Source organism: Cherax quadricarinatus, chromosome 48 (assembly GCF_038502225.1).
Source record: "Cherax quadricarinatus isolate ZL_2023a chromosome 48, ASM3850222v1, whole genome shotgun sequence".
Taxonomy (NCBI): Eukaryota; Metazoa; Arthropoda; class Malacostraca; order Decapoda; family Parastacidae; genus Cherax; species Cherax quadricarinatus.
This window is the reverse complement of record NC_091339.1, coordinates 25792339-25806430: the sequence shown is the minus strand read 5'-3', so window position 1 is coordinate 25806430 and position 14092 is coordinate 25792339. Positions and strand designations below refer to the sequence as shown.

The following is a 14092-nucleotide window of genomic DNA, read 5'->3' as shown; positions in this document are numbered from 1 at the left end:
TAAGTGGTTATGGTGGTTGGATAAGGTGGTGCACGGTAGGTGGTAGAGTGGTACAGGTAGTGGTAAAGTTGGTACGGTAGTGGTAAGTGGAGTATGGTGGTGGTAAGTGGTACAGGTGGTGGTAAGAGTGGTACGGTAGTGGTGCAGATGATGGTAAAGTGGTACGGTATTATTATTGTTATTATAATCAGGGAAGAGCGCTAAAGCCCGGAGGATTATACAGCGCCTGGGGGATGGTGGAAGGCATTCGGAGGCCAATTCAGGGGAACTGGAGCTCAGATCCAAGTTCCCTAAATCAAGGGAGCCCCTGACCAACATCAAGGAAGTTGCCTTAGCCGGGGGAGTGGTGACGGTAGGTGGTGGAAAGGTGGTGCAGGTGGTGGTGGTAAGTGGTACGGTGAGTGGTAAGTGGGTATGGTGGTGGATGGGAAGTGGTGCAGGTGGTGGTGAGTAGGTGGTACAGTGGTGGTGCATGGTGTAGTGGTTAAAGTGGTGCAGGTAGGTGGATGGGAAGTGGTGCAGGTAGGTGGTAAGTGGTGCAGTGGTGGTAGGTGTGGTGCTGATGGATGGTGGGAAGTGTTATGAGTAGGTGGTAATGTTTCAGCTGTTGTGTCTTAACAACCCATCATGTTCTTTCCTGGTTTTTCAGTCTATTTAACAAAGAAACTTTTTCCTTTCTTACAAAATGGTATGTGACTTATCTCCTGTGACTCGGAATACATTATGGATATGGTTTGGTCTGCAGTTAATGGTCTGACGCTGCTGCTGACGCCACTGCTGACGCCTACACAGTGTGGTCTTTAGCTTCTGACTTTTGAATATAGCTTGGACTGTCATATATATGAATGTACTCCATCACTGCTGACGCTGCCACTATTGACGCCGCCGCTGCTGATATTGCCACTGCTGACGCTGCCACTATTGACGCCGCCGCTGCTGATATTGCCACTGCTGACGTTGCCACTATTGACGCCGCCGCTGCTGATGTTGCCACTGCTGACGCTGCCACTACTGATGCCACTGCTGCTGATGCTTCTGTCACTCGTGATTATTTTTTTATTCTTAACATGCGAGAGTAATCTCTTACATTTTTATAAAATGTCGAGTTATGGAAGAGAGGTGGAGGAAATATTTTGTGATTTGGATATTAATAGTAGGAGATGGTTTAATGTACGTCTGGTGTGTTTTATGACACCAGAGGCGAGCCCTGGGAGGTCTGAATGACTTTACTCAAAGTTAACTCTGAGCCCCTTGTCTTAAGAGCAAGAGGGGGGAGGGGTTCGGAGGTCAGATTTAAGTGCTCTAGGAGTACCTTTTGAGTGTCGAGTTTTTCTACTCACGGAGCCCGGCCCTCAGTTAGGCTTGTTTGGTTCTTGTAATCTGAGAGTACTGAAGTTGATTGAGAAATGAATCAGGGAGAGAGTAGAATAAGGTCTCTGGGAAAGCAGTCTGTTTTGAAGAATAATCTGGGTAGATTTATTATACGGCCACCTGATTAACACTGGAATTGCTTCAGAATAGAAACAGGGAAGTAAACTTTTGTTGCCAATAAGTGTGTAATTTGAGTTGGCTTTCTGAGCTGTTTTGATGACGAGGAAAATTATATGTAAAGTAGATTTATGTTCTGTGTATCTTTAAGACTTTGTACAGTTAAGGATTAGAAGAGTGTGTAAGGAAAAACTTGAAGGTTATGTAAATTTCGTATATTAGGGAAGTGTCGTTGGGAATGGTCGCTTGGTAGAGTTGGGGGAGTTCGCCGCCTGTAACACCAACTGGATGCCTTACTTTCTAAGCTGAGCGTCAGGTGTGACTCACTTCCCTACGGAAATCCCTTCCTTCTCCTACTCTGGTAAGACGACATGTTGGTTTGTTAACTGGTGATGGTAATGTCCGTACCTACGGGTGACACAGTTATTATTCTGTTGTTATTGTAGCCCTCAGCCGTTGTTACCTCCCGTGCGTATTTTTTTTTTTTTTTTGTATTCCTCAGTTCTGTCACATTAGCCTGGTCAGCTTTGACAGTACCTGAGCGGAAAGTGGGGAGTAATTCAGTTGATACTAGAAGTCTCTGCTTCTCTACCACTCTCCGTCACTCCTCTGCTGGTGATGGTGCTGTTGTTGTTGTCGTCGTCGGAGTTTACAATACTTGTGAGTGTGGAGGGATGTTACATCACTATTCTGAAGTCTATCGGCTCATGCTGGCAGATCATTACTTCATGTAGGAAACACGTATGACGGAATATAACAAGAGAAACGTATCTTTCTTTTGTTCCTATAATGTAACTAGCATGACTCACGAAATCGTAATGACACGATTGCAAACAAACCATACCACGGGCGGGATTTGAACCCGCGGTCAGAGTCTCAAAACTCCAGACCGTCGCGTTAGCCACTGGACCAGCTACCCACAATAAGAAATATACCTAATTGGATGAATCTTATTGTGGCTAGCTGGTCCAGTGGCTAACGCGACGGTCTGGAGTTTTGAGACTCTTTGACCGCGGGTTCAAATCCCGCCCGTGGTATGGTTTATGTAACTATCACATAGAATTGGGTAGTAACACGCTACATAGAGCTCGCCAGACTTCTCCCAGTACTAATACCACACTCTGACACCCTCCCTCAGTACCCACATAAGCGCCCACCTACCCATCCCCACCCTCAACACTTAACCTCCAACATTCCCTCCCTTACAGTGCGCCCCATCACTCAGCCATTACATAATTGAAATGAAATATGACAGCAGTGCTATTAGCACATATGAACAAAATAGTGCTATAATGTATGTAAGATCCATGTCGTCTCTATATTATAGTGAATTTCGCCTTTTTGATTGCATGGTAGGCGTGGTAGTGCTTTTAGCCTCTGGGTTGTTGGTGGTATGTAGTAGTTATAAGTCGGGGTAGTTTGTTACGATGGTGTCATGGTCGGTACTCTCTACCACAATGTAGAGCACTTTGTCATAATGTAAAGAACAAGCTTAGCTATGATGGTGTTGCCAAGGGTGTGGTTGATAGTGGTTGTTAATAGTGATGATAGTCTGGTAGTGCTGTCGAGCTGTTAACAACAATAGCCTTGTTGATCAGAAGGTCAACAGGCAAGCCTGACCTCAAGCTGGGCTTCGTGGTTAGAATAACCCGTGAAACAGGTCACAGGTTTGTCACATGTATTGATAGTTTGTCATTATAATTCCGTGTCTGCTGTCGATTTTCTGTTTTGTATATTCGGAGTCACAACACTTGCAGTGGTGAGTATATGGTGACTGGTTGGTGTGGCAGCAGTACCTTGGTGCAGTAAACTGCCCGTACGACAGTTTGCCAGGATGGAAGAGACTTGAAACCTCTCATGGATAACAGTGCTCAAAAATAGTCTAATCCTAATTATTTTTTTTTTTAGCTCTTTGAATAATTTTAAACTTGACAATGATTTTACTTAGTAAATTATATAGAACTGCACTTAGCATAACCCAGTCGAATATAGTTACATAGTTTTATTTTTACGTAGACATAGATGGCTTCACATCCTCTATTCTTAATTATATTTAAAAAGCAATCATTAATTAATTAATTGATCTTACATTAAATCTTTAATAGATTTTAGTTGGTTATAATATTTTAGTTATATTTATCTGGAAAAGACTCGGACCGGATCATGTACCGGCGAATCATTCAAGTTTAGCTATATCCTGTGAATATTTTCTTGACACTAAGAGAACATTGTCATTTGCATACAATAGGAGTGTGCACTTAACACTAATGGACATGCAATTTACATAACACAAGAAGAGCAAGGGACCCAGGTTGCTCTCCTGTAGAACTCCACATGTTATAGGCAAGGGATCTCGCTCTGTATTATTGACCCCTGATGATTCGTTCCTGTTCAGGCGATTTTACTTCAGTTTACAGAGTCTATGCCGATAATTTTTTACACGTGTTATAGTTCATTGTATAAAACACCCTTTCGTGAATCAAAAGTATCCATGCCTTTGAAATTCCATTTTCACATTTGGGTGCTTGTGTAATCCATCAAGTTAATTAAGAAGGTATTCTTTGAATAAGATCCCCTGAAGCCTTGTTTACCAATCTGGTAGGATGTTAGTGTAATTTACTTAACAGATAATACATTGCTTACTTCAGGTACGGTACGGTATTAGCTATGATGGATAAATTGATTGTGAGGTGTGGGCACTTTCAGTTCTTAGGCAACATCTTCAGGAACTTGGCTGGAATGTTATCTGGTCCATGGCATATGGTTTAGTTCGACTTGGTTTCTTTTGTACAAATTTGTAAGATACAATTGATAGCTGGAAATTGTTGAGGGTGACGCCCTTATTACTGTATTAAATTTTACAAACTCTGGGTCTGTGTTTTTGTTTGATGTCCCTGGCAGTTTACCAAGCAATGATGATGCAACACAGTGGTAAGAAAAACTATGTTTTCACTGTCATATTCCATCACGCAGGATGGGTCTCATTCAGTGTTGAATGTGTCAGCCTGAAGTGGAAGACTTCAATGTTTTGAAGACATGATTGCAAGAGGGAGGACGGTAACCACTTCACGCTAGTGTAGCTTTCATTCTCAACAACAACACTTCAACCCATAAATTCTCCACTTGCAACATTTATTGAAACAATTTACTTACTCATGGCCACTAATACCAAATCATACCTACTGTTAAAATTATATTGACGTTTGCTTCCACCTAATCTATTCTGAGTAAGAAAGGAGCCTGAAGGTAGGATGGAGGTCAGATGTGGGTGTGGAAGCTGAGGTGTGTATGTTGCTCACAGTGAGATAATACATATATCAACACAAATTCCTCCCGCTGTCTGGTCTGGGGGATTAGGGGCGGGAATGGGATAGACAGGGGGATGAGGTGGGGATGGGAAGGGTTGACCTAGACCATATGTTGTGTGCCGAACGTGACCAGGCACTGATTGTGCAGGCTGGTGGAGTGTTGCAGGGGTAGTGGTGAGCGGTTGTAGTGGTACAAGCAAGAATGATGGTGAAGAGGGTGTTGTTGTGGTGCATATGAACAGGCTGGTGGGAATAGTGGTTGGTGCTGGTGAGGAGGAAGGTTGGTGGGGATAGTTGGTGGTGCTGGTGAGGAGGAAGGTTGGTGGGGATAGTTGGTGGTGCTGGTGAGGAGGAAGGTTGGTGGGGATAGTTGGTGGTGCTGGTGAGGAGGAAGGTTGGTGGGGATAGTTGGTGGTGCTGGTGAGGAGGAAGGTTGGTGGGGATAGTTGGTGGTGCTGGTGAGGAGGAAGGTTGGTGGGGATAATTGGTGGTGTTGGTGAGGAGGAAGGTTGGTGGGGATAGTTGGTGGTGCTGGTGAGGAGGAAGGTTGGTGGGGATAGTTGTTGGTGCTGGTGAGGAGGAAGGTTGGTGGGGATAGTTGGTGGTGCTGGTGAGGAGGAAGGTTGGTGGGGATAGTTGGTGGTGCTGGTGAGGAGGAAGGTTGGTGGGGATAATTGGTGGTGTTGGTGAGGAGGAAGGTTGGTGGGGATAGTTGGTGGTGCTGGTGAGGAGGAAGGTTGGTGGGGATAGTTGTTGGTGCTGGTGAGGAGGAAGGTTGGTGGGGATAGTTGGTGGTGCTGGTGAGGAGGAAGGTTGGTGGGGATAGTTGTTGGTGCTGGTGAGGAGGAAGGTTGGTGGGGATAGTTGGTGGTGCTGGTGAGGAGGAAGGTTGGTGGGGATAGTTGGTGGTGCTGGTGAGGAGGAAGGTTGGTGGGGATAGTTGGTGGTGTTGGTGGGGAGGAAGGTTGGTGGGGATAGTTGGTGGTGCTGGTGAGGAGGAAGGTTGGTGGGGATAGTTGGTGGTGTTGGTGGGGAGGAAGGTTGGTGGGGATAGTTGGTGGTGCTGGTGGGGATAGTTGGTGGTGCTGGTGAAGTTTAGAACTATCGTAGAGGCGGAAAAGAATAGTGATTTGCAAGAGGGAAAAAAAGGAAGATTGACTAGAGAATATTTTGGGGACATTTTTAGATTAGTCTTATAAATTCTGGGACCTTTATGGGTTTAGCGCTTATTTAAGACTATAATTATAAATTCTGAAACAGCTGTTAGTCCAAATTCCTGGTACACAGGCCTGTCAGCCTGTGTGTGTGCAGATATAACTGCAAAGGACTGATACACCAATTTTAGCTTAAATAACAATGCTCTTCTTGCCGAAAAGGGCAACCGAAAATTTGTGTACTCGGTAATTTCGTAAAAATCATTCTGAACATAACGAAGAATATATATTTCATTGTGTTGAAGCTATTGTAAACTTAAATGTATTTAGTTGGATTAGGCTAAATTAAATTGAGCTTGTTATAGTAAGGTTAGGTAAGTTTTCTAAGGTTCTTTTGGCACAAAATTATTAATTTTTACATTAATATAAATGAAAAAAATATATTTAAACATACAAGAGAAATTTTTCGAAAAGACAATTTTAAGAGTTCTTGCTAATTGACCAGTTTTACCTATTCGGCACGATATATATATATATATATATATATATATATATATATATATATATATATATATATATATATATATATATATATATCAAAACCCACACAACCTCCACGTTGTTTAATATCTAACATATGTGGAATATATGATAGGCGTGCCGTACATAAAGAAAAATACATTATATTTTCGTAACATAATCGAAAAAAAAATAAGCATATAAATATCAGTAATGATGATAATTCCTGAAGATTCGTCTGCTTCATGGAAATCAGTGAAGTTTAGTTTGATTAAATTTTCCATAAGTTTTAGTAAGGTCAGGTTGGTGTGTTGTAGCCAGGTTAGGCTTAGTTTAGGCAGGCTAGTTTACTGTGCTACTTTTAGGCACGTTAGGTTGTTAGTTTTAGTACTACATCAAGTACCACTAGGAGAGTGAAGTGTCCTGGCGGCTCCTATACGAAGCTACAGTAATTAGTTACTGGAGTTTATTTATCTTCTGGTAGTGAAGACACCAGTCCTGTAGTACAGTGTTCCTTGTACCCTTACTCTACACCTCGCCCCTTAACTGTCTTCAAGAGGGAGCCTAATAAGTTGAAATTAGTTGCTGATTGGCCGGGCTGTGGTACCAAATTGGGCAATCTGTCAACCAGGAGGCCTTGTTTGCGACTCGACTTTGATGGGACTGACCCCCGGATGATATCTCGCCACCATTACTTCAATTGCTGCCTCCACCACCTGCTCAGTGATGACTTGGAGAAGCTGCAAACGGTAATAAAAGAAAGTTACTAATATAATTAAATCTTGTTAAATGGGAAGACCAGGAATGGAATACAGCCTTGGAAGAGAGACTGTAGAGAACGTACAAAGGAAAAGATCTGTGAGTAAGAAAGTATGTCAGCAAATATATCGCTAGAAGTGTCTGTCATCTTATTAACCCTCAGTGACATAAGCAAAACTAACCTAAGAATGGCTTTCATGTACCTTGACAAATAATTTATTACTGACACAGAAGTAATCTGAAGGAACTCACCCTAACACTCCTAAAAGAGAGGACAAAGAGGCACCATTAAGACACAAACTCCAGTGTTATAAATACTAATGATGTTTTGGTAGAATAATCTATTCCTCCTTTTTTCCACCAACCACTTTGTTTTTTTTTGCTCCAGATTATATTTCAAAATTAATGGCTTTACATAATAGCATGAAATAAAAGATAGAAAATGCATTTAAAACGTGGCTGTGTTCCCTCTGTGGTGGGTAGAGTGGATTGTGAAGGGTAGAGTGGATTGTGAAGGGTAGAGTGGATTGTGAAGGGTAGAGTGGATTGTGAAGGGTAGAGTGGATTGTGAAGGGCTGTTGAAGTTTTCAAGAGGAAACTGGACAAGTATCTTCACCAGGTGCCAGATCGACCAGGCTATGATGGATATGTGGGGCAGCGGGCCACCAGCAGCAACAGCCTGGTTGGCCAAGCAAACACTAGACTAACCTGGCCCATGGCCGGGCTCCGGGAGTAAAAAAAAACTCGGAACTCGTTAAAGATATATCAGAGGTAAAGGTAAGCGAGGAGATGGAGGCACTGGAAAGAAATTGTACCAACAGACGCACTCGAGCCACAGGAAAGGTAGGAAATACTTTTTATTGTTCAATGGAAGTGGTAGACATTACACAGCTTCAGATGCTGGTATGATCGGACCTTGGAGAGCAGGAATCGGTAGAGTCAGATGATTAGTTAAGAGACAGGGGCCAGCAGATGTCATTCAACACCTGGAAATAGTACAGTAGTTATAGGTGGAGGTTGGTGGTGTTGCTGCTGCCACTACTCGTGCTCTTGGTGTTACTGTTATCACTCGTGTTATTGGTGGTGCTGCTATCACCACTGGTGCTGCTGCTGCTGCTATCACCACTGGTGCTGCTGCTGCTGCTATCACCACTGGTGCTGGCGGTGCTGCTGGAGCTTGTCTTCTCACAACGCCTGCCTAACTTTCCACAACTTCCTCATTCTTATCTCTACTATTGAACTCCAGCCTGTCAGGTTTCCCCCACTTGGTGTATTTCGCTCCCCGTGTATTTTTTGCTAAATTTATTTATTAGGAGCTTTCCTTTCGTCGTATTTTGTTTTTATTTTAGAGAGTATTCTCATTTTTTCAGTATTGTCCGGCTGTTGGGTCTTTTTTGGCATTGTTTCACTCTGGATTTTAATGAACGTTATATTTTGGCTTGTCTCAGCCTAGAATGTAAAGCAGCCAGCCACCTGGTGTTGATGGTGGGGTGTAAGAGCTTTGGGAGGAAGACCTTTACGGAGAAACCTCGAAGATCCTACGGGAGATTCTTTGGAATATCCTCAGAAGTCCAAACTGCACCTCGACTCCTGGAAACCTATCCATGAGCGCGCTCAAGCAGGATTCATCTTCACTTCTATGCAGATTACTATCTGGGGATTGTATTTGATTTATAAATAAAGAGCATGTGAGTATCTGCCTGTTTTAGAAAAAAATTACGACCGGTCATTTATATGTAAACAAGGGTGGGTGAGTATAGAGTATATTTTGGATAAAACGTCTTAGTATTGCATGTGAATATTATGTTGCAGGGAAGGTGTGAGAGTGCAACAGTTTGGTTCTCAGTAAGAAATAATTATATTTTGTTTTTTGAAGAGAGAGTGCAGAAATTTGAACCAATGGTCGCCATGTTTCCACTCGACCGAATCAGCTTTTGCAGCTTAGAGATAACTATAAATAATTGTGTATATTTAATAAGAGAATGATAAATTTGGATAGGGTTAGGCTGCGAAGTGTACCTGAAGGACACTTCCTGGGGTCAAGCCCCCTCCCCCAATCCTGCCCCGTCCGGTCCCAGACCAGGCCTCAGTGCAGTCTAACATACGAACCACAGCCCCCGCTTGTCAGGAACTGATTGAGGAACTTGTCGAGTTCTCTCTTGAAGACAGCCAGAAGTTTGTTGGTAAATCCTCTTTTGCACGAAGGGAGTGCGTTTAAGAGTCGGGGACCACTGACACTTGCCGTGCTCTTAGAGTACTCGTTGCCTCATTGCAGCAATGGGTATTTGGATATTATATATAATTATTGTATTGGTAGGTATTTTTTGTGTTGTGTATGGTAATATTTTCTCCATTTGTATTTTGAACTTGATGGACGATCTTAATGTTTAGAATTAATAGATATGAATAAAAATGGCGTAATGCAGAATATACATATATGAAGGAATTTTATTATTGTAAATAAGGGTGTATAAAGTTTGTTTTTCCTAATGCGGTCGCTATACGTAGCACCAGAGCTTAAGATCGTACATGTTACTCGACAGGTGGAAGATGGTGTGATCCACTGATGTGGAGAGTAATGAATCAGTACAGTCATTAACTACCTGTTCAGTGAAGGCAGTTCTTCAGGTTGTTACCTTAATTGTAATTCAGTTATCGGTGAATTTAGGTTGCTACCCAAGTTTCCGAGGCCATCGCTCCCCTGGTCCGGTTGATACAAAGTTTGATCAGTCGGATTGTTGGTGGAGGCAGCACGCAGTTTCCAACGTAGGTGCAGTGGGTGTGGGCACTGAGGAAAAACACCGTAAATTGTCTCGGGTAGATACCAAGTACAAGGATTGATCTAGTGCTTGGTCATTATTGTGAACCTACATTATCTTCCCCTCTGCTAGTTCCTCTCCCAATATGGCACTTTCATTATCATCATTCTTTCCGTTGTCTTCACCTATTTTTTTCCCTCTCTCTCTCTCCCCCACTCCTTCGCCCGCATCCTTCCCCTTCTTCCTCCTTTTCGCCTACAGTTCTTCCTCCCTTTTCGTTTCCCTTCTGTTCCTTTCCCTGTTGCCGCTGCTTCTTCCTTCCTTCCTGTTCCTTTTCCTCCCACTCTTGACTTGGCAGCCTGGCGAGGTTCCCTCACTAAGAGCCGTGGGTGCGGGTGTTCCTTGAGAGGATTATCACAGATCTCGGCTCCCCCCCCTTTCCCCCTTCCACCCCCCCCCCGCAAACTGATATTTTCACTCGGTCTTAATTAAATTTCAATAGAGCTGTTGATCAGCCATTTCTTATTTATCGAGAGGTTTTGTTGGCTGGTGTTCAGTGGCTTGATTGGATTTTCTACGTGTGTATGTGCACGCGTGCCCGCGCGCGCTGTCCCGTAGGTCTGTTAGCGCACTCATCTCCGTGGTTCGTGGTTCGATCTACGGTACGGGTGGAAACAGTGGGGAGGGGGTGGGGGCCGTGTTTCCGTAAGACACCTGCTGTCCCTGTTCACCTAGCAGCAAGTAGGTACTTGGTGTTAGATGACTGGTGTGGGTCGCATCCTGGGGGATCATGATTATCCTAAGTTGCCCGAAATGCTCTGCATAACAAGGGACTTAGTCATTGTCACTGATGCAAGTTATGACCTGTATAAGTTGTATCATGTACTTGTAGAAATACATCATTATTTGTACTCGCCGATTTGCATTTGCGGGGTTAAGTACTCGGTTCCTGTATTTTTTTTTTTTTTTTATAAATTTAATTGTCAGTTTCGGCACATAGACTGACTAGGGGGACACATTACTACATACAAAATTAAGAGGAATTGATGGGGTAGATAGGATTAAACAAATTGAAATACGAAAGTCAGTGTCTAAGGTGGTTGAGAGTTAGGATTGAAGGGTAGATACACACTAGCCGAAGAGGCGGGACCTGTAGAGGTGAATTGATAATTGCAACCATGAATAGGTGAGCACACACACACACACACACACACACACAGAGGAGCCGAGTCTCGACCCCTACAACCACAATTAGGTGAGTACACACACACACACACACACACACACACACACACACACACACACACACACACACACACACACACACACACACACAGAGGAGCCGAGTCTCGACCCCTACAACCACAATTAGGTGAGTACACACACGTACACTTGTGTATACATAATAGTGCTTGGTCTTGCGTAGAATAAAAAAAAATAGCGTCTTGAATAATCAAGAATTTTCCTGCAGAGGTAAAGCCAGTGAGCGGAAGGTAATTATGTTCAGGTGTTGTCCTGCATCACACAGGTGAGGTATGTGTTTATATCATAAATATAATAGTATATAGTAACTACTTCCACTAGTAGGGTCTAGCCCACTTGTAACGATGATTTCAACTGCTGCACTTCATCTGACACCAGTACATATGGGTCCATCTTCCTGCTTATTCTTTAGTCACCAAAACTAAGGTACTGAACACCGGCTTCTAGGCTGAGGGACTGATTTCTACATCTTACTATCTTCATATATCATTTCTGTTTAACTTAACGCTCTCGCTTCACACGGTGAGGGCCTGGGTTCGATTCCCAGCCAGAGTAGAAACATTGGACGTGTTTCTTTCCACCTGTTGTCTATGTTCCCCATCAGTAAAATGGGTACCTGGGTGTTAGTCGACTGGTGTGGGTCGCATCCTGGGACACTGACCTAAGGAGGCCTGGTCACAGACCGGGCCGCGGGGGCGTTGACCCCCGGAACTCTCTCCAGATAAACTCTCCAGATATATATCCACTTGTTGCACGTGTCTTAATCTCGTATGTGTTTTACTTATGTGTTCACATAACTGTATTCACCTGTGTTTGTGAGGGTGGAGCAAGAGCTCCTGGTTCCTGCATGTTAAGCATCGAGGAAATGTGTACTGCCTTTCCGAACCAAATCTTCCCCCCATCCCTGTGGGTTTGTCCACCCCCATGAGCATTGTCTTGTTACATTTATATTCACGTATGATGATCTCCCTTCACTCCCTCCTCCCTCTGAGCATTCCACTTGCTCACACACACACACACACACACACACACACACACACACACACACACACACACACACACACACACACACACACACACAAAAGGATTTTTATATTTAAGGACATATTACGTTCAGTGAAACACTGGATATTGTTGCAAGTCTCTGAGTGAAACACTGGGTATTGTTGCAAGTCTGAGTGAAACACTGGGTATTGTTGCAAGTCTGAGTGAAACACTGGGTATTGTTGCAAGTCTGAGTGAAACACTGGGTATTGTTGCAAGTCTGAGTGAAACACTGGGTATTGTTGCAAGTCTGAGTGAAACACTGGGTATTGTTGCAAGTCTGAGTGAAACACTGGGTATTGTTGCAAGTCTGAGTGAAACACTGGGTATTGTTGCAAGTCTGAGTGAAACACTGGGTATTGTTGCAAGTCTCTGAGTGAAACACTGGGTATTGTTGCAAGTCTGAGTGAAACGCTGGGTATTGTTGCAAGTCGCTGAGTGAAACACTGGGTATTGTTGCAAGTTGAGTGAAACACTGGGTATTGTTGCAAGTCTGAGTGAAACACTGGGTATTGTTGCAAGTCTGAGTGAAACACTGGGTATTGTTGCAAGTCTCTGAGTGAAACACTGGGTATTGTTGCAAGTCGCTGAGTGAAACACTGGGTATTGTTGCAAGTTGAGTGAAACACTGGGTATTGTTGCAAGTCTGAGTGAAACACTGGGTATTGTTGCAAGTCTGAGTGAAACACTGGGTATTGTTGCAAGTCTGAGTGAAACACTGGGTATTGTTGCAAGTCTGAGTGAAACACTGGGTATTGTTGCAAGTCTCCGAGTGAAACACTGGGTATTGTTGCAAGTCGCTGAGTGAAACACTGGGTATTGTTGCAAGTCTGAGTGAAACACTGGGTATTGTTGCAAGTCTCTGAGTGAAACACTGGGTATTGTTGCAAGTCTCTGAGTGAAACACTGGGTATTGTTGCAAGTCTCTGAGTGAAACACTGGGTATTGTTGCAAGTCTCTGAGTGAAACACTGGGTATTGTTGCAAGTCTCTGAGTGAAACACTGGGTATTGTTGCAAGTCTCTGAGTGAAACACTGGGTATTGTTGCAAGTCTGAGTGAAACACTGGGTATTGTTGCAAGTCTCTGAGTGAAACACTGGGTATTGTTGCAAGTCGCTGAGTGAAACACTGGGTATTGTTGCAAGTCGCTGAGTGAAACACTGGGTATTGTTGCAAGTCGCTGAGTGAAACACTGGGTATTGTTGCAAGTCGCTGAGTGAAACACTGGGTATTGTTGCAAGTCGCTGAGTGAAACACTGGGTATTGTTGCAAGTCGCTGAGTGAAACACTGGGTATTGTTGCAAGTCGCTGAGTGAAACACTGGGTATTGTTGCAAGTCGCTGAGTGAAACACTGGGTATTGTTGCAAGTCGCTGAGTGAAACACTGGGTATTGTTGCAAGTCGCTGAGTGAAACACTGGGTATTGTTGCAAGTCACTGAGTGAAACACTGGGTATTGTTGCAAGTCGCTGAGTGAAACACTGGGTATTGTTGCAAGTCGCTGAGTGAAACACTGGGTATTGTTGCAAGTCGCTGAGTGAAACACTGGGTATTGTTGCAAGTCGCTGAGTGAAACACTGGGTATTGTTGCAAGTCGCTGAGTGAAACACTGGGTATTGTTGCAAGTCGCTGAGTGAAACACTGGGTATTGTTGCAAGTCGCTGAGTGAAACACTGGGTATTGTTGCAAGTCGCTGAGTGAAACACTGGGTATTGTTGCAAGTCGCTGAGTGAAACACTGGGTATTGTTGCAAGTCTGAGTGAAACACTGGGTATTGTTGCAAGTCTGAGTGAAACACT

General features: G+C 43.6%; 1 protein-coding gene across 32 annotated transcripts in view; it reads left to right on the top strand.

The window, feature by feature from the left end:
* Positions 1-14092, top strand: part of LOC128696092 (collagen alpha chain CG42342) — a 672233-nt gene that overhangs the window by 436846 nt on the left and 221295 nt on the right. The window contains exon 1 of one of the 32 annotated variants that reach the window (XM_070095019.1): positions 1824-1849. The exons of the other annotated variants lie outside the window; for them this stretch is intronic. The gene's annotated coding sequence lies outside the window, so the exon portion shown is untranslated. Of the gene's footprint in view, positions 1-1823; positions 1850-14092 lie in introns of those variants that run through there. 32 annotated transcript variants of the gene reach the window in all.